We start from the raw sequence: 20624 nt of genomic DNA, 5'->3' as shown, positions 1-20624 counted from the left end.
AAACTGGGAGGAGTGATCACCTTATGTATTGGCCATTTTCTTAGTGTCCTGTGAGACATTATTATATAAGAAACACAGTCTCCTATATCTCTGCATTTTTTAGTCCCCTTTTCTTTAAGCATAAATAGGCTTCCAAACCTCAGAGGTATAAAAGCAAATCTTTATGGCCCCTATTAGTCCTTTCTAATTTTATCTATCATCATCTTTGAACTTAAAATTCCACAATTTTCCAAATCCTAATACTCTTCTAAAAGTAAAACTCTAAAGCTCAAGAGTTAAGGGAAAAGAAAAAAAGGATAAGGAGAAAGAGGAAGAAGAAGTAGAAAGAAAGGAGGAAAGGAAAGGGAAGGAAAGAAAAGGAAAAGGAAGGAAAATGAAAGGGAAGGGAAGGAAAGGAAAAGGGAAATGAAATAAAGAAAAAAAAAGAAACAGTAGGGTGCATACTTTTGTAGCCTGTGTCTCAACCAGAGTTCTCAATTCCAACATATGTTTCTTATTTTCATAAGGTTACACGGTTATGTAGGAAGTCAAAATTATGCAAACAACATATATTCATTGTAGAATGTATAAAGAATAAAAAAGGAAAGAAGAATTAAAGGAAGTAGAGAGGGAGAAATATAGAAAGGAAGACAGGAGGTGTAAGAAAGAAGACAGGAGGGAGAAAAGAAAAGAGAAAGGAAGGAGATGGAAGGTAAGGGAAGAGAAGGGAAGAAGAAAGTGTTACCTGGTGAGCTGGGGAGACCCTGGGCCGTTAGGCCTCAACTGAGCCTGTCCCCAGGATGTCACCAGAGTCTCTTGGTCTCCTCACAAGAAAGAATTCAAGGACAGAAACAACACAGCAGATGAGTGACACAAGTGGGAAAATTTATTAAAGCAAAAATAGATACTTGAATGGAAGAACGGGAGCTCAAGAAAGAATTGTGAGCCATGGGGTTTGGGTTTCTTTTATTGACAGCTGTTAACAAGGGGGTAGAATATTTGTTACTTGGGATGGGAATTTGTTGGAAGCAATGTTTCATGCCTTTTCTTTCTTATTTGGTCAGGGGTTTACTGCCATGGCACCTGCCATTTCGGCCTGTCTGGTTTGATCTAGCTTCTTCTGGCTGTGTGTTGGAATATTGCCAGGACAGACCTCTGATTTTCTGAATAGTTGGCCTTGACTTCCTCTTTGCAGGCTTCCAGGAATCTTGCTAGGACCTAACACACTGTCTCTAACAGAAGGAAGTGCTAAAAACAATATTCAACCAAGTGAAATTTAAAGATTTTAATACTTTTATTGAGCTATTCCTGAAACAGGTTGCATCCCTTCTAGCAAATAGGAAGAGCTCCGGGGATCTATAGAAAATGGAAGACTTTTGTCAGCAGAAAGTGGGGAGAAACAAGGAAGTCATAAACAAAAGAAAGGATTATTTCAGGCAAGGTCACTTTCTTTTGGGTGTCTATCAGGTAGATTACCTCCTGTGTGCTGCCCAGGCAATTCTAAGCAGGTTGGTTGAGATTATAATCATAGGAGAGGCTGAAACTGCACTTAGTCCAAGTCTTAAGTCTTGGTTTGCTGACTTGGAACTTAGCACAAATGACTCTTTTTTAACAAAAGAAAGGGACAGAGGAAGTGAGGGTTGGGAGAGAATAGAAACTTGACTTCTTGTTATTATTTGACTTTTGTTATTATCTATTTGACTTCTTGTTATTGGAAAGTGAGGTCAGTTTATATTCTATCTTCTATGAGGATCATTTGGCTTGCTATGTAGTCTGCTTATATTTGCCATCTCACTTGGTGTCTGTTACACGTCTTTAATAGATGTCTAAAAATCTATGAAAGGAGGGAAGAAAAACTTACACTGTATCAACATGATTATTGTGTCTAAAATCTAGGGGTGCCTGGGTGGCTCAGTTGGTTTAAGCGTCCGACTTCGGCTCAGGTCATGATCTCACCATCTGTGAGTTCAAGCCCCAAGTCGGGCTCTGTGCTGACAGCTCAGAGCCTGGAGCCTCCTTAGGATTCTGTGTCTCCCTCTCTCTCTGCCCCTCCCCTGCTCATGCTCTGTCTCTGTCTCTGTCTCTCTCTCTCTCTCTCTCTGTCTCTCTGTCTCTCTCTCTGTCAAAAATAAATAAAAAATTAAAACAAATTTTTTTTAAAAATAAAATAAAATCTAAAAAGTAAAACATAAAGCTTTCCTATAGTTGAAGTTTAACCTAGATTGTATTCTTTTCAACTCCCATCATTATGCAAACCATTGAAAATAGCCCTTCTGCTTATTTTTTTTAAGTCTGTAGCAGTTTGTAGACACATTTTAAAGCATGGCTTTATGTATCCCCAGTACCAGATACTTCTACATGATTATAAATATTATAGGTTTTGTGAGCACTGAATAATCATATTCAGTTCCTTTGTAGTTCTTTAGGGGAAAAAGAACTTATACATAATTCATTGGAAATTCATACTTTTGTTTGCATATTTATCATTACATTGTCATCTCACAAATATAATATGATAAAGAATATATATCCACTTTCACTTGATAGGACACAAGTTTGATAGGATCTTATTTAACAAAGTATCTCTAATTTATATTTAATATTTTATGATTTTTTTCAATTTTTACATATTTGATTTTTTATATATCAATTTTATAAAGGAAGATCACTAAGAGCTCACATGAAATTTGAAACAGGATGAAATAATAAAAATACTGATGTGATTACCAAAGATTTATATACATATATATCATAGCAAGCCAAAGTAAAATAGAGTAAGTTTTCCTATTTTTAAATTCAACTTCATTTTTTAAATCAAATTTTATATTTATTTTTCCCAGAAACAGATTTATTTTGTGCTGGGTAAATAAGTGATTTATTATAAAAAGTTAAAAAGTTGTAGGGTCTTGACCTTGATATTTACCTAAATATTTCACATTTTTCCATTGTGATTCACATCAGCATATATAATACTTAAAATTGGACATTTCCAATTGGACTATTATGTTTATACATCCTAAAATATCATCTTCAGTTTACTTTTTACCTTGTATACATAACCTTGCAATTTTTTAGTAAGTTATTTTTTTCAAATTGTACTGTATTCTTTTTAAGTAATCTCAGTGCTACTGCTTATAAATTATTCAGTTGTAATTTTTATGCTTTAAAGATGTGTAAATTTAAATCTGAATATTCCTTAGTTTCAACAGCACAAGAACAACAATAATATAGTTAATGCATCATTTATCATTCATCTCTGGTATCAGCCTAGATATAAATGCGTGACTAAAGAATAAATTAGCCCTTTTTTATATAGAATAATTGTATTTCTAATATTTCAAATTAAAAATAATGTATCCTTGGGCTCTATTAAAATATATTTAAATTTGTGACATTAATGGCAGTTCTCTTTCAATTTTTTAATGTTGTCACCAAGTCCTATCAATTCTAGTTTCAAAATCGTTGCAGTGAGTCCCATGTATCATTTGCCAGTGTTAACATCCACTTCAGATATTTGTCATCTTTTACCTCAGTTGCTGTAATAACCTCTAAATTTGTCCTATTAATGCATATACCGCATTGCCACACTGCTTTCTTAATAAAAAAACAAAATCATATGTTATATCTTCCTGCTTTAAAAGTACCACATCACCTAAGGAATAAGTCAAAATTCCTTAGAATGACACTTAAAAAGTTTATAATGTGTATCCATCCTTTATTTTCTTAAATTTCTTCTTAAGTTCCTTTAACAAACCTATGAATTCTACTGTTCTCCCCATTTGTGTATGTGTATGTGTACAATCACAATCACAATGAATTTACTAAATAGACTTCCTTACTGAATGATCAAGGAGCCATGAGAAAACCACAGAGAAGAAAAAATTATCCAATAAATAGTTTTGTAATAAATGGTTTTTTATCGTGGAGGAGGATTCAATTTAAGTAGGTTGGGTACAAGAGGCAGAGATGGATATTAGTATTGATCGAGGTCTCTTGAGATCAACACCTATGGATGTCAGGGAAAGGAGAAGAATTGGGTAGCCAGAGAAGATGGGCTCTGATATACTCTAAATATTGACCTCTAAATATGCACCAATCCTTAGATTATTTCAAGTAGAGAAGAAGGGACCAGGTTTTTTCTCAGTCTGCATCCATTTGTCATTAGATACAGGCTGTTGCCAAGAAAGTCAACACTCTGTCAAGGCAGCACTCTTCACCAGAAATAATTCCTGGAGTTGAATGATCCTTGAAGGCTATTGAAGCACTTCCAGGTACTGGGGATTTACGTTCTTTAGTCCTGAAGGGGGATTGAGGAAACACATCACAGGGTCCACTCTACTTATCTCACAGCAGCAACAAAAAGTATTCACTGTGAATTGAAGATTAAAATATTAAACATTGAAATATTAAAGAAAATGTTCTGCAAACTTTGTTTTACCTTCTACAATGTGAATGCCTCAGTATATAAAAGGTATAGAAGAGATTACAAAGAAAATATAAATATTTGAACATGTTATTTGCCACCTCTCACATACATATGGACAGGCATAGTCTGCTGATATAACCAAAATAAAAAGGTTATAAAAAGGGCAAGAAGAAAATATTGAAGCAAATATGTAAGATGATTAATACTCTTGCAACTAGATTATTGAAATGGTGAAGGGGGTTGAACTCTATGGGATATGAATAGGAAACCGCCTTTACTTTTTTTCCAGAATCTACCTTCAATCATACTTTATTAAATTCCTTTTGCTTAAGTCTAAGTATATCCAATAGCTTTCCAATCAATTTCAGTTGTAAGAAAAATCTTATTAAAGCAACTGTGACATTTAGTTATTAAAATGTTTAGTTCAACTAAACAAAACTTCAATCTAATATCATATTCATCAGCTTCTCTCTCCCCTAGCACAGGCTTTACCCTTGTTTCTAGGCTTATGGACTTGCAGAGAAGAGGAACAAAGGGATTAGAGAAGGCAGCTTTGAGAGTTTATGTAATAAATGCTGTTGAAATGTGACCATTGAAGCCTCTATGTGGCCACCACCAAATGGAGACTTGGTATCATCACGGATGATACTTGCTCTTCTTTGGAGGTGTTAGAAGAACTTTGACTTTACACTGTTGCCTGATACAGGCTATGCCCTCATCCAGTGACTTGTGCAAAAGCCCCACCTCCATGTCTCATTATCCTCACTCTGGCCCTTTCATGAGGGGACTGCGTGAAAGAACACTAGCCAAGCTGTCATCTGCACTTCCCCATGGTCCTTCTGAATCTTATGCATACTTTTCTTACCAAATAAGATAGAAGCTCTTGTTTAATTGTTGAACCTCTTTCCTCACCTTGTCATGGAAAGCTTCTTCAGACTCATGACTTTTGACTTCTCTAGCAGAGAACAGTCTAGAGGTTCATATACATTCCCAAACTCCCTAGAGCATGTACCAAACTCTCTCAGGAACCTTCATATCGTACTCCATTCTGATGAAATCTAGAGCCTGTAAGATTCTGCAGTTATGCAAGCATTTGAATGAGGAAGAAAGTGCCCTGCTTGCAGGTATCTTCATTCTCTACAAGTGTTTCTTCTTTGAAGAGGAGGAGAAGGCCCCTCCCATCTCCCAGGAAAAATGCCACAGCTTTCTCTAACTCTATAAACTCCCTTCAAATATCCAGTATTCCAATATTATCTTTGGGGAGATGAGAGTCACTGAAGAGAAACACATTTTTTTAGAGAGAAAGAGAGTGTGTGGGTATGGGAAAGGAGCAGAGGGGGGCAGAGGGACAGAGAGCAAGAATCTTAAGCAGGCTCCATGCTGAGCATGGACATGGGACTTGATCCTGGGATCAAGCAGGCTCCATGTTGAGCATGGACATGACCCTGGGATCATGACCTGGGCAAATTTCATGAGTGAGATGCTAAACTTACTGAGCCACCCAGGCATCTTTACTATTTTTGAATAAATTGTGCATGAATATGTCTTTTACTGTATCTTAGAGTTAGGATGCTTGTTTCCTTCAGTGTCCCATTACATCTCCACCAAACAAATTGCTTGTTTAAAATTCGATTTGCCAATGTCATGACTTTAATAAATCCAACGGCAATGAATATTAATAAACAATTCACCAGTAAAGAATAAATACAACTCAAAAGCTTAACAACCCTTTTCTCCCTTTTAATGATAATGATACCCTTTGCTAAAAATTACAGACTAAAATTGGCATTATTGGAAAGAAAATGAATTGAAAACTTTTTTATAGTTAATTTTCACTACTTCATTTAACTTAACTGGTTTCAAATATACATGATTGAGAGAGAGTGGACCAATTTAAATAATATTGGGGTTTATTACTTACCATTCTGCTAAATAAATTTCCCAGACCCATTGGGTCATGGAAGAAAATATGAATATGTCGTTCCTTCAACACTTCTCAGTTTCAGCTTACATCCCACATAGTGTGACCTTTCCTCAGCACTGAATGTGCTGCTAGCTTTTAAAAGCACAGTACTTGTTTTAATAAAATATAGACTATAATATAAACCACTACTTCATCTAGTATTTTCCTGAGGAATTAGTAATCTATTTCAAGATTAAGAAAACGTGGTGTGTACATTTTGAAGGACAGAATGTAGATTTTCAAAATGATACTTTTTCACAAACTGTGATAAGGGTGATTTTGATGTTAGGTTATTTTTCATTAAATGTGTTGACTTTGAAACTAAACTCTAAGATATGCTGCTATACAATCTTTTTGGGAAACAATTTGGCACCATATATCAAGAGTCATAAAAATATACCAAATATATTTTTGGAATGAATGTACTATGAGTTTAAGGAAGTTTGAAAGTTTACATCCCATAGTTATTTCAAGATTAAAATGGTTTTAATTTATAATCTGTATTTAGAATATTGCCTCTCTGTAATCCAATTAATTCTGCAGTGAAATAACCTTTTGAAATCCAAATCTTATTATGGTACTCCCCTGTTTAAAATGCTTAAATGTAACCCATCATCTACAAAACAAGCTCCAAATCCCTTACGGTGGCCTACATTTTCTTTCTTGATATGACCTCATTTACTTTTCCACGTAACTCTATCAACGGCCACACAGTACTTGCCCTTCCCCTATGTTAATCTACTCCACACTAAAGCCATTCTACCATTTTTCCCCTTATTCTTCCCTATCAATATGCTGTTCCTCCCTCTTTGCCTGACAAACTTAACCTCATTCTTTGAAATTCTGGGTCTATCTTTGTCATTCTGTCTGTAACTTCTTTAATGTGGTACATGATTAGCAAGTTAACTAGTTACTATATTGGAGCTTCTGGAGAACACAAACTTACTGTACTTTACTGTAACTCTTATTCAGTGTATATAGCAGATTTTTGGCAGTCAAAAATTAGGTGAATTCATAATTGAATAAACAAATGAATAATAAATGAAAAAAATTGACTTTTTATTTAAAAAATGATATGGTTTAGGGGCTGTTGGGTGGCTCAGTTGGTTAAGCCTCCAACTCTTGATTTCAGCTCAGCTCATGATCTCACCATTCATGGGTTCAAGCCCTGTATTGGATTCTGTGCTGTCAGCATGGAGGCTGCTTGGGATTCTGTCTCTCTGCCTCTCTCTCTCTCCTTCTCTCTCAAAATAAATAAATAAACTTTTAAAAAGTGGTACAGTGTAATACTTTTAAATTATTATACACCAAATGAATTAACGGTGATTATATATATATATATATACATATATATATATATATATATATATATATATATATATATATATATATGTATATATATAGTGATTATTACTGCTCCAGATATAAAGTCATACATCAGATATATGTTGGGATGGCAAAAGCCTTAGAGATATCATCTCCTTGTAGGTTAGAGAACAGATTTGTCCATTCACCAGGATAATAAAGATCATGTTTCCCTTTCACTTGGGGGAGGAAGTTAGATAGATTTGCTAGTAGTCTCTTTATGAAATTAGGGTTTCCTAAATTTGTATTTCTTCAGAAATGGCATAATCCTACTATTAGTGAAGCATCCACCTGGACCTGTCTTCATTGCTTTCCAAGGACCTAGGGGGTGTTAAAAAAATTGCACTGGATAGAACTAAAAAGGCAAGGGAGACTTTATTCAAGATGACTGTGCTGGAATGAGGACTATTATATCAAGGGAAGAGATTGATTTCAACTCTACCGAAACAAAAGACAGGAGGATTTTGTATTGTTTTGTTGGGTTCTTTGCATATCATTTTTTAATTTAATCTAAGTTAGTTAACATATAGTGTAATAATACTTTCAGGAAAAGAATTTAGTGATTCATCACTTACATATGACACCCAGGGCTCATCCCAACAAGTGCCCTTGTTAATGCCCATCACCTATTTAGCCCAATCCCCACCAGCACCCTCATTTTGTTCTCTCTAAGTCTCTTATGGTTTACCTCCCTCTGTTTTCACTTACTTTCCTTCCCTTCCCCTATATTAATCTGTTTTGTTTCTTAAATTCCACATGTAAGTGAAATTGTATGATAGTTTTCTTTCTCTGACTTATTTCACTTAGCATAATACCCACTAGTTCCATCCACGTTATTGCAAATGGCAAGATTTCATTCTTTTTCATCACTGAGTAGTATTCCATTGTGTATGTATACCACCTCTTTTTTATCCATTCATCAGTTGAAAGACATTTTAGCTCTTTCCATAATTTGGCTATTGTTGATAGTGCTGCTATAAACATTGGAGTGCATGTGCCCCTTCAAATCAGCATTTTTGTGTCCTGTGGATAAATACATACTAGTGCAATTGCTAGGTCATAGGGTATCTCTATTTTTAATTTTTTGAGGAACTTCCATACCGTTCTCCAGATGGCCGCACCAGTTTGCATTCCCAACAACAGTGCAAAAAAATTCCACTTTCTCTGTATACTCACCAACATTTGTTGTTTCCTAAGTTGTTAATTTTAGCCATTCTGACAGGTGTGAGGTGGTATCTCATTGTGGTTTTGATTTGGATCCCTGATGGTGAGTAATGTTGAACATCTTTTCATGTGTCTGTTAGTCATCTGGATGTCTTCTTTGGAAAAGTGTCTGTTCATGTCTTTTGCCCATTTCTTCACTGGATTATTTGTTTCTTGGGTGTAGAGTTTGATAAATGCTTTATAGACTTTGGATACTAAGCTTTTATCTGACATGTCATTTGCAAATATCTTCTCCCATTCTGTCAGTTGTCTTTTAGTTTTGTAGATTGTTTGCTTCATTGTGCAGAAAATTTTGTCTTGATGAGGTCCCAGTAGTTCATTTTTACTTTTGTTTCCCTTGCCTCTAGAGACATGTGTAGTAGGAAGTTGCTGCAGCTGAGGTCAAAGAGGTTGTTGCCTGTTTTTTCCTGTAGGATTTTGATGGTTCTGTCTTATCTTTAGGTCTTTCATCCATTTTGAGTTTACTTTTGTGTATGGATTAAGAAAGTTGTCCAGGTTCATTCTTCTGCATGTCGCTGTCCAGTTTCCCAATACCATTTGCTAAAGAGACTGTCTTTTTAACATTGGATATTCTTTCCTGCTTTCCCAATTTGGCCTTAAAATTGTAGGTCCATTTCTGAGTTTTTGATTCTGTTCCATTGATCTATGTATCCATTTTTGTGCCAAGACTGTACTGTCTTGATGATTAGAGTTTTGTAATACAGCTTAAAGTGGGGAATTATGATGCCTCCAGCTTTGATTTTCTTTTCCAACATTATGTTGGCTATATTTTAGAATTATTTGTTCTAGCTCTGTGAAGAATGCTGGTGTTATTTTGTTAGGGATTGCACTGAATGTGTAGATTGCTTTGGGTAGTATTGACATTTTTAACAATATTTGTTCTTTCATTCTGTGAACATGGAATGTTTTTTCCATTTCTTTGTGTCTTCTTCAATTTCTATCATAAGCTTTCTATAGTTTTCAGAATACATATCTTTTGTCTCTTTGGTTAGGTTTATTCCTAGGTATTTTATCGGTTTTGGTGCGGTTGTAAATGAGGTCGATTCCTTGATTTCTCTCTCTCCACTGCTTTATTTTTGGCATATAGAAATGAAAGAGATTTCTGTACATAGATTTTATACCCTGTAACTTTTCTGAATTCGTGTATCAGTTCTAGCACCTTTTGGGTGAAGTCTTTTGAGTTTTCCACATACAGTATCATGTCATCTGTGAAGAGTGAAAGTTTGACTTCTTCCTTGCTGATTTGAATGCCTTTTATTTCTTTTTGTTGTATAATTACTGAGGATTGAACAACAGTCATGAAAATGGACATCTCTGTTGTGTTCCTGATCTTAAGATTAAAGCTCTCAATTCTCCCTCATTGAGAATGATATTAGCAGTGGTTCTTTCATATTTGGCCTTTATGATGTTGCGGTATATGTTCCTTCTATCCCTACTTTCTTGAGGCTTTTTATCAAAAAAGAATGCTGTATTTTTTCAAATGCTTTTTCTGTATCTATTGAAGGGATCACTAATTAATGTGATGTATCACACTGATTGATTTGTGGATAGTGAACCAGCCTGACAGCCCAGTTATAAATTCCACTTGATCATGGTGAATAATTCTTTTAATGTATTGTTGTATTCTATTTGCTAGTATCTTGTTGAGAAATTTTGCATCCATGTTCATCAGTGAAACTGGTTTGTAATTCTTTTTAGTGTGGTCATTTTCTGGTTTGGAGTCAAGGTAATGCTGGCCTCATAGAATTAGTTTCGAAGTTTTCCTTCCATTTCTGTTTTTTTGGAACAGCTTTAAAAGAATAGGTTAACTCTTTAAATGTTTGGAAGAACTGCCCTGGGAAGGTATTTAGCCCTGGACTCTTATTTGTTGGGAGATTTTTGATTACTGATTAAATTTCTTTACTGGTTATGGGTCTGTTTAAATTTTCTATTTATTCCTTTTTCAGTTTTGGTAGTTTATATATTTCTAGGAATTTATCCATTTCTTCCAGATTACCCAATTTGTTGGCATATAATTGCTCATAATATTCTCTTATTATCATTTTTATTTCTGCAGTGGTGATTGTGATCTCTCCTCTTTCAGTCATGATTTTATTTAGTTGGGTCCTTTTTCTTTTTGGTCAATCTGGCTAGGGGTTTATCAGTTTTGTTAATTCTTTCAAAGAACCAGGTCCTAGTTTCATTGATCTGTTCTACTGGGTTATATATATATGTATATAGTTGATTTCTGCTCTAATATTTATTATTTCCCCTCTTTTGTTGGTTTTGGGCTTGATTTGCTTTTTTCTTTCCACATTCCTTATGTGTAAGGTTAGGTTGTATATTTTGAGGCATTTCTTCCTTCTTTAGGAAGGCCCGGATTGCTACATACTTCTCTCTTATGATAGCATTTGCTACATCTCAAAGGTTTTGGACTGTTGTGTTTTCATTTTAAATTGCTTCCAAATACTTTTTTATTTCCTCTTTAATTCTTGGTTAACCCATTCATTTTGTAGTAGGATGTTCTTTAACCTCCAAGTATTTGTGGTCTTTCCAATTTTTTTTTCTTCTGGTTGATTTCAAGTTTCATAGTGCTGCAGTTGAAAATATGCATGGTATTTTATTCACCTTTTTGTAATTGTTGAGGGCTGATTTGTGAGCCAGGATGTGATATGTTCTGGAGAATGTTCAATGTGCACTCGAGAAGAAGGTGTATTCTGCTGCTTTAGGATGCAATGTTCTGAATATCTGTCAAGTCCATCCTGTCCAGTTTGTCATTCAAAGCCATTGTTTCCTTATTTATTTTCTCCTTAGATGATCTGTCAATTGCTGTGATTGGGGTACTGAAGTCCCCTGCTATTATGGTATTATTATCAATGAGCTTATGCTAGTGATTAATTGATTTATACATTTGGGTATTTCAAGATGGGGGCATATTTACAACTGTTAGATCTTCTTCGTGTTTAGACCCCTAAATTGTGATATAATGCCTTTCTCCATCTCTTGTGACAGTATTTGTTTTAAAATCTAGTTTTTCTGATGTAAGTATAGCTACTCTGTCTTTTTTTGGTGACCATTAGCATGACAGATGGTTCTTCATCCCCTTACTTTCAATCTGCAGGTGTCTTTAGGTCTAAAATGAGTCTCTTATAAGCAGCATATAGATGAGTCTTGATTTTTTTATACATTCTGATACCGTATGTCTTTCGATTGGAGCATTTAGTCTGTTTACATTTAGAGTGATTATTTAAAGATATGAATTTAGTGCCATTGTGTTGCCTGTAGAGTTGGTGTTTCTGGTGATGTTCTCTGTTCCTTTTTAGTTTTTGTTGGTTTTGTTTTGTTTTCTCCACTCAAAGAGTCCCCCTTCAAATTTCTTGTAGGGTTGGTTTAGTGGTCACAAACTCCTTTCGTTTTTGTTTTTATGAGAAACTCTCTCCCTCTTTCTATTTTGAATGTCAGCCTTGCTTGATAAAAAATTCTTGACTGCATATTTTTCCCACTCAGCACATTAAATATATCCTGTCATTCCTTTCTGGCCTGCTAAGTTTCTGTGGACAAATCTGCTAAAAACCTGACCTGTCTTCTCTCATAGGGTAAGGACTGCTTTTCCCTTGCTGCTTTCATGATTCTTTCTTTGTGTATTTTGTCAATTTGACTATGAAATGCCTTGGTGATGGTCGGTTTTTGTTGAATATAATGGGAGTTCTCTTTGCTTCTTGGATTTTGATGTCTGTGTCCTTCCCCAGATTAGAAAGGTTTTCAACTATAATTTATTCACATAAACCTCCTGCCCCTTTTCCCTCTCTTCGTCTTCTGGGACTCTTATGATATGAATTTTATTCCTCTTTAATAAGTCACTGCATTCTCTAAGTCTTATATCATGATTATTTGCCTTTGTTTCTCTCTTTTTTCTGCTTAATTATTTTCCATAATATTATCTTCTATGTCACTGATACACTGCTCTGTTTCATCCATCCTTGTTATCACAGCATCCATCCAAGATTTCATCTAATTTATAGCATTTTTAATTTCAGCCTGACCAGATTTTAGTTCTTTTATCTCTGCAGAAAGGGATTCCCTGGTGTCTTCTATATTTTGTTTAACCCCAGTTAGTATTCTTATCATTGTGGTTTTAAATTCTAGTTCAGACATCTTACTTATATCTGTGTTGATTAAATCCCTGGCTGTCATTTCTTCTAGTTCTTTCTCTTGGGGTGGATTTCCTCTGTCTTGTCATTTTTGAGGAAAAATATTAAGACAAAAATAAATAAATAAAAATTAATAAATTGAAAACAAAACAAAACAAATTAAATAAAGGAAGCTAGATTTGAGGTTTGTTTCAGTTCGCTTGTTGAGAGAATCTTGATAGAAAAAAAAAGAGAGAAAGGAAAAAAAAGTTTTAAAAAATTGGAGTTAAAAAAATGGTAAAATAGAATAAATAATAAAGTAAATAATAATATATTTGCTCTTTCTGCCAAGTTATCTGACTCAAATTATGCAGATTGTTGCATTAATCTTCAGATGAATTTTCTAAGTATTCAAAATGGTTTGATGCTGATCTTGCTGTCTTTCAGGGACAAGACAAGCTCAGGGTCCCCATACTACTCTGTCATCTTAACTCTGTCTCCCTGTCAAGGCGGAGAGATTTTAAGCACTGGTGTGAACTAGTGGAAAAGTACTGGAGAAAGTTAGTGGAGAAGTTTGGTCAAGGGGATTAGGTCATCTTTGTTTGCTAATTGGTGCCCATGAATGTTTGGCTTCTACTGTATTCACAGAGACTGGGAGAAAAGAGCACTATCTTTCATGGTGACTGCATTCCAAAGGGAAGGCTCCCAAATCACTGAGAAGACATTCCTGGGATGTAAAATTGGCTAGAGGCTTAGAGAAGAGTTACATCTGAAAGGGGCAAGGGGTGCCTGGCTGGCCTAGTCAGCGGAGCATGTGACTCTTCATCTCAGAGTTATGAGCTCAAGTCCCATGTTGGGCATGGAGCCTACTTAAAAAGGGTGCAGAAGGGGCGCCTGGGTGGCTCAGTCGGTTAAGCGGCCAACTTCGGCCCAGGTCATGATCTCGCGGTCCGTGAGTTCGAGCCCCGCGTCGGGCTCTGTGCTGACAGCTCAGAGCCTGGAGCCTGTTTACGATTCTGTGTCTCCCTCTCTCTGACCCTCCCCCATTCATGCTTTGTCTCTCTCTGTCTCAAAAATAAATAAACGTTAAAAAAAAAATTTAAAAAAAAAAAGGGTGCAGCAGAGAAATAATTTATAATTGCAAGTTTTCTTAAGTAAATGCTCTAAGAAAAGGGAGGTCAGGGGTCTCTAGTCAGGAAGAAATCTATCTAAAGTTTAGTCAAGCTGAGGGTAATGTCAAGGCCATTTTGATCAGAGGACAGGGAGAATTGTTGCTCTTGTGGCCTGTTATGCTATGAAATATAAAGTGTTTGTCTCTGACCCAGAAATCTCATATCATCTACCAGTACATTGTATATGTCTAATTTAGACAAAGGTTTGAAGTCTGCCATTGAAATTCAGCTATGATACAGGATGAAGATCATAACGTAAATTTAAAAAATATGGTCCACTTATTAAATTCCCTTTCTCATTCATGTTTTTCTGGAATTTTAGTGTTGATTTAATTTGAGTAATTTTTTCTTTCAAAAACTATTCTCTTATGTAGAGAGAGTAAATTAATGCATTGGCATTCAAATAGTATATTGTTAGATTAAACTAATAATGAAATTCTTATAATCATCAGTAATGTTAAACTTTTGAATAACAACTGTGCTATAAAGAGTAAAATATGAATTTGCATTTTTAATTTGACAAGTATTAATTATTATGTCGTATAATAGAAGACTGAAATTGAGCTTATCTTATTAACTTGAGTCTATCATAGAACTGTCCTAAAAAATATTATATTTTTCTTAGGATATGGTCTCTACACCATATTTACTCCTTTTAAGTCTGTAATAAAGGGACTTCACAATATTTGTTTAGCTATAGACACAATCCATTTTTCTTATATATTAAAAAAGCAGAGTGAGACAGTTTATTATACTTTTAAGTTTTTAGATTATTTTCTATACCACAGATGAATAAAATGATGATGCTTTTATTAATGTTCAAAACCAACATTTTTTTGCTTGATTTTTTTCTGAGATGTAAAGGAAACAAGAGTATAATCATCAGGATCATACTTAATGGTGGACTTGGTTGGAACTATCAAATCTACTTTATGTGCCTGCTCTGTAAGTAACTGTACTTCATTGCCTAGAGCTGAAGGTAGTATTGATTATCGAGTATGATCAGCAAGACTAGAAGAATTCAGTGAAGATATATGACCACTTTTTACTTTTTATTTATTTTTTTATTTTTCATTCTTTTATTAAAGAAAATATGTCTAAATATAACTCCTTCTTATGAAAATGCCCTATTCCATTTGTGCAAAAACATTTACAAAAAAAGAAATTTTCATGTTTATAGTGTGGATGAAACTATTCTGCTAGACAGTATGACCACTTTTTGAAATCAAAATCTAGGCCTAAAATATGTCACTAACTTCAATATGTTTAGTTTTAATTAATATTTGCCTTTTTGTGTGTGGAAATTGGGTAGTTCAAACAATAAATATAAATACAAATTTCATATAAAGCAATGACTTTCAAGGTTTTGTTTGTGTCAATTTTAACTAGGGAGAGTATGTATGTATATCTGTATTTATTAAAGTTTATTTATTTTAAGAGAGAGAAACAGGGAGAAAGTGAGCAGGGGAGGGGCAGAGAGAAAGAAAGAAAGAAAGAGAGAATCCCAAGCAGGCTCTGCACTGTCAGCACAGAGCCCAATGCAGGGCTTGATCTCACAAACCATGAGATGATGACTTGATCTGAAATCAAGAGTTGGGCGCTTAAAAGTCTCAGCCACCCAGATACTTCTGGGGAAGGTAGTTAAAATACAGATTCCTAGGATCTATTTACTGGGACTCTGATTCAGCAGATTTGGAGTGTTCCTAGAAATTATTGTTATGATAGAAGGGTACTATAAAGCACACTCTGAGAGAAGTGTAGAAGAGGCAAACCACTACAGTAATACTTGGGATGAAATACAAGATTTAAACATACACAAATGTTTGGATCCAGCTTCCCTTACTGCACTCAGTTCTTTTCAAATTGGAAAGGGACCTGTATCAATATCTACTAGAGATTTTTCAAACCAAGACTGTTTTCATCCCTACCCTTCTCCCCTTCCCTCCAAATCAGTCAAGAGATTGTCTTACTAAGTAGGAGTGGATTGGGGCACCTGGGTGGCTCAGTCCGTTAAGCATCCGACTTCAGCTCAGGTCATGATCTCGCGGTCCATGAGTTTGAGCCCCACGTCGGGCTCTGTGCTGACAGCTCAGACCCTGGAGCCTGCTTCAGATTTTGTGTCTCCCTCTCTCCCTGCCCCTCTCCTGCTCATGCTCTGTCTCTCCCTGTCTTTCAATAATAAAGGTTAAAACTTTTTTTAATTAAAAAAATAAAATAAAAATGAAATAAAATTTAAAAAACTGGGAGTGGATTTGGACTAGGAAACTTATGTATATTTTGAAAACAAAAAAAAAAAAAAACAAACAAAAAACAAAACAAAATACCTTTGGCTTTTTATAATGACTTCTGACCCTTACCCTCTACTGCATAAAAATCTGGTGCAGCCACTAGGTCAGTTTTGGAAAACATTTAGATTTATGACATCAAAACAATTACATTATAATAAAACATAATGTAGAGTGAGCACAAAATTATTATGAGATACTTTTTGTGTTTTTTTACTGCATCAGCTAACCCCAGGTAGTTAAAATGAAATTAATCTTGCATTATCCTCTCTACCTATCTCCTGTCAACAGTGAAATTTGAAATGTGGTTGTGACTGATACAGAGTCATGTAGGTAGTGGAAGGTGTCAGTTTTCAAACTAAGGTGAAAGTTGGCCCTCTAGTGATGCACTGGTATAAAACAAAGAAGTAAATGACTTGCTCAAGGCAGCCAGTGGCATAGCTAAGAAAAGAATACTTATGTATTCTTTACTCTTTAAATTGTACTGACTACTTGAAAACTATTGCTCTGGGGCGCCTAGGTGGCTCAGCTGATTAAGCATCCAACTTTGGCTCATGTCACGATCTCCAGGTTCATGAGTTTGAGCCATTCATTGGGCTCTTTGCTGACAGCTCAGAGCCTGCAGCCTGCTTCAGATTTTGTGACTCCCTCTCTCTCTGCCCCTTCCCCACTTGCACTCTGTCACTCTCTCTCTCAAAAAAATAAATATTAAAAACAAAAAAGAAAACCATTGCTCAAATACTATTATTCATTTGTGTAATATTTATTTATTTATGTGTTTGTTTATTTACGAAGTAGAAAACGCACATGTATACTAGCACAGGTGGGGGTGGGCAGAGGGAGTGGGGGAAAGAATCTTAAGGAGGTTCCATGACTGCTGCAGATCCCAAATCAGGGGTTGATTTCATGACTGTGGGATCATAGCTTGAGCTGAAATCAAGAGTTGGACACTTAAACTACTGAGCCACCCAGGCACCCTTTTTTGAATTTTAATATATGTAATTTATAATAATGATATTTCATTATTAGAAAATTGCTATGAAATAGTATAATTTACTTCATCTGACTGATCAAAGCACTGAAGCCTAAAACTGGAATTAGAATTTAGGTCTCCTAGCTCTCAGTCTTATGTTTTTCCTTTATTTTAGACTTTGATTTATGTTAGAACTTACTTTAATTCAAATTTATGTAAAATGACATATTTCAAGTTAATAGTGACTGACTGCTTAACATTTTATTAGCAAACACAGTAATCTCAAAATTATAATAATCACAGATTGAAAATTCCCTTGCTTCTAATTTAGAAACCACAAACAACAATATTTGCTTTTATTGTGGTAAAAATTTTAAGTGTACAGTACAGTATTGTTGTAGAGTAGATCTCTAGAGCATTTTCATCTTGCGTAACTGAAACTCCAAACTCATTGCACAAGTTCCCATTTCCTCCTCCCTCAAACGTTGGCAACCATAATTTTAATTTCTGCTTCTTGTGTTTGACTACTTTGAATAAGACATATGACTGAAATCATGCAATATTTGTACTTCTGTTAATGGCTGATTGTACTTAGAATGATGTCCTCAAATTCCATTGTGTGTACACACACACACACACACACACACACACACACACACACTGTTATCCACTCATCCATGGATGGACATTTGTTATTACCTCCTGGCTATTGTGGTTATTAATGCAATAACAATGGGAGTGCAGATATCTCTTTGAGGTCCTTCTTTCAATTTTACTGGATAAAAAAAAAAAAAAAAACAGATGTGGCATTGCTAGATCATATTCATTTATATTTCATTTATAATTTTTTTTTAATTTTTTTAACATTTATTTATTTTTGAGACAGAGAGAGACAGAGCATGAACAGGGGAGGGGCAGAGAGAGAGGGAGACAAAGAATCTGAAGCAGGCTCCAGGCTCTGAGCTGTCAGCACAGAGCCCGATGCGGGGCTCAAACTCACGGACCGTGAAATCATGACCTGAGCCGAAGTCGGACGCTTAACCGACTGAGCCACCCAGGCGCCCGCATTTATAATTTTTTGATGAGACTCCATACCATTTTACATAGTTGTTGTACCATTTTACATTCCCATTAACAGTGTAGAAAGGTTCTGATTTTTCCAAATCCTCACTTGTTATTTTCTGGGTTTCCTTTTTGTTGTTTTTGTTGTTGTTTGTTTTTGTTTTGGGAGGAGTTGGTGGTGGCTATGCTAAGAGGTGTGAGGTGATATGTCATTGTAATTTTGATTTGCTTTTCCTGTTAATTAGTAATGTTGAGCATTTTTTCATATACTGATGTCCATTTGCATGTCTTTGGAGAAATGTCTATTCAAGTCCTTTGCCCATTTTTTAATTGGATTATTTGATATTTTTCGGTAACTGAGCTATATGAGTTCCTTATATATTTTGGATATTAACCTCTTATCAGATACATGGTTTGCAAATATTTTCTCCCATTCTGTAGATTACCTTTTCATTCTGTTGATTGTTTACTATGTAGAATTTTTTAGATTTGCTATAGTCCCACACTCTATTTATCCTTTTGTTGTCTCTTGTTTTGGTATTATATACAGGAAATCATTCCTAAGACTAATATTATGAAGCTCTTTTTTGTATTTCCCTTAGGAGTTTTATAATTTGAGGTCTTACCTTTAAGTTTTTAAAACATTTTTAGTTTATTTTTGTGTATATAAAATAGGGATCCAATTTCTTTCTTTTGTATGGCTTATCCAATTCAATCAACCCTATTTGTTTAAGGTAATATCTTTCCAACAATGTGGTTTCCCACCCTTGTCAAAGAGCATTTGACCATTTATTTGTGAGTTTATTTACGGACCCTCTATTCTGTTTCATTGCTCCATATGTTTGTCTTTATGATAGTACCATATTATTTTCATTATTATAGCTCCATAATATGTTTTGAAGTTAGAAATGTGAGGACTCCAGATTTGTTCTTTTTGCTCAAGGATTTTTGTGGCTGTTCAGGCTCTTTTGAGGTGCCATATAAATTTTAGGATAATTTTTTTCTATCTCTGTCTAATGTCATTTAGATTTTGATAGGGAGGGGTTACATTGAATCTGTAATTCACTTCGAGTTGAATTAATATTTTGACAATATTAATTCTTACTATCCATGACTGTGAAATGCCTTTCCATATATTTTTGTCTTCTTTAACTTGTTTTAGCAATACTTTGTGGTTTTCAATGTATAAATCTTTGCTTATGTTTACTCCTAAGTAATTTATTATTTTTGTTCTATTGTAAAAGAGACTGCTTCCTTAACTTCCTTTTCAGATTGATCTTTGTTGGTATATAGAAACCCAAATGATTTTTATATGTTGATTTTGTATTCTGCAACTTGGCTGAATTTGCTTATTAGTTCTAACATTTTGTGCATGTGTAATCTGTAGGGTTTTCTATATGTAAAATTGTTATCTTTGAACAAAGAAAATTTTACCTTCTTTTTTTTCTTCCCTGACTGGATACCTCTTATTTCCTTTTCTTATTTAATTGTTCTAACTAGGACATCCAATGCTATTTGAAATACAATTGGTGAGAGCTGGCATTCTTGTCTTGTTCCTTCTCTTAGAAGAAAGTTTGGGTTTTCCCTATTGGCTTTGATGTTAACACTGGGCTTTTTACTTATCCTCCTTATAGTGTCAAGGTAATTTCCTTCTATTAGTAAGTTGACTGTTTTTAATATAAAAGGGTGTTGAATTTTGTCAGATGCTTTTTCTACACCTATTGAGATGATCTTGTGACTTTTTTCCTTCTATTAATACAATATGTCATAATGATGGATTTTTTTGTAGGTTAAATGGTTATTGTAGCTCATGAATAAATCATACTTGGTCATAATTTATGATATCTTTAATGTGCTATTTGATTTGTTTTGCTAGTATTTTGTTGAGGTTTTTTTCATCTGTTTTTATAAGGGATATTGGGCTTTAGTGTTTTTTGTTTTTGTTTTTCTTGCAGTGTCTTCATCAGGCTTTACTATCACAATAATGCTGACCTCATAAAATAAGTTTGGAAGTGTTTTCTTCAATTATTTGGAAGAAGTTGAGGATTGCCATTAAGTTTCTTTTA

The 20624-nt window shown here is 34.7% G+C and overlaps 1 protein-coding gene across 1 annotated transcript in view; it reads left to right on the top strand.

The window, feature by feature from the left end:
- Positions 1 to 15142: 15142 nt before the first annotated feature.
- EYS (eyes shut homolog) overlaps positions 15143 to 20624 on the top strand; it is a 1768122-nt gene continuing 1762640 nt past the window's right edge. The window contains 1 exon segment of the mRNA XM_042939126.1: positions 15143 to 15183. The gene's annotated coding sequence lies outside the window, so the exon portion shown is untranslated.

Source organism: Panthera leo, chromosome B2 (assembly GCF_018350215.1).
Source record: "Panthera leo isolate Ple1 chromosome B2, P.leo_Ple1_pat1.1, whole genome shotgun sequence".
Taxonomy (NCBI): Eukaryota; Metazoa; Chordata; class Mammalia; order Carnivora; family Felidae; genus Panthera; species Panthera leo.
This window is presented reverse-complemented; position numbering and strand designations above follow the sequence as displayed.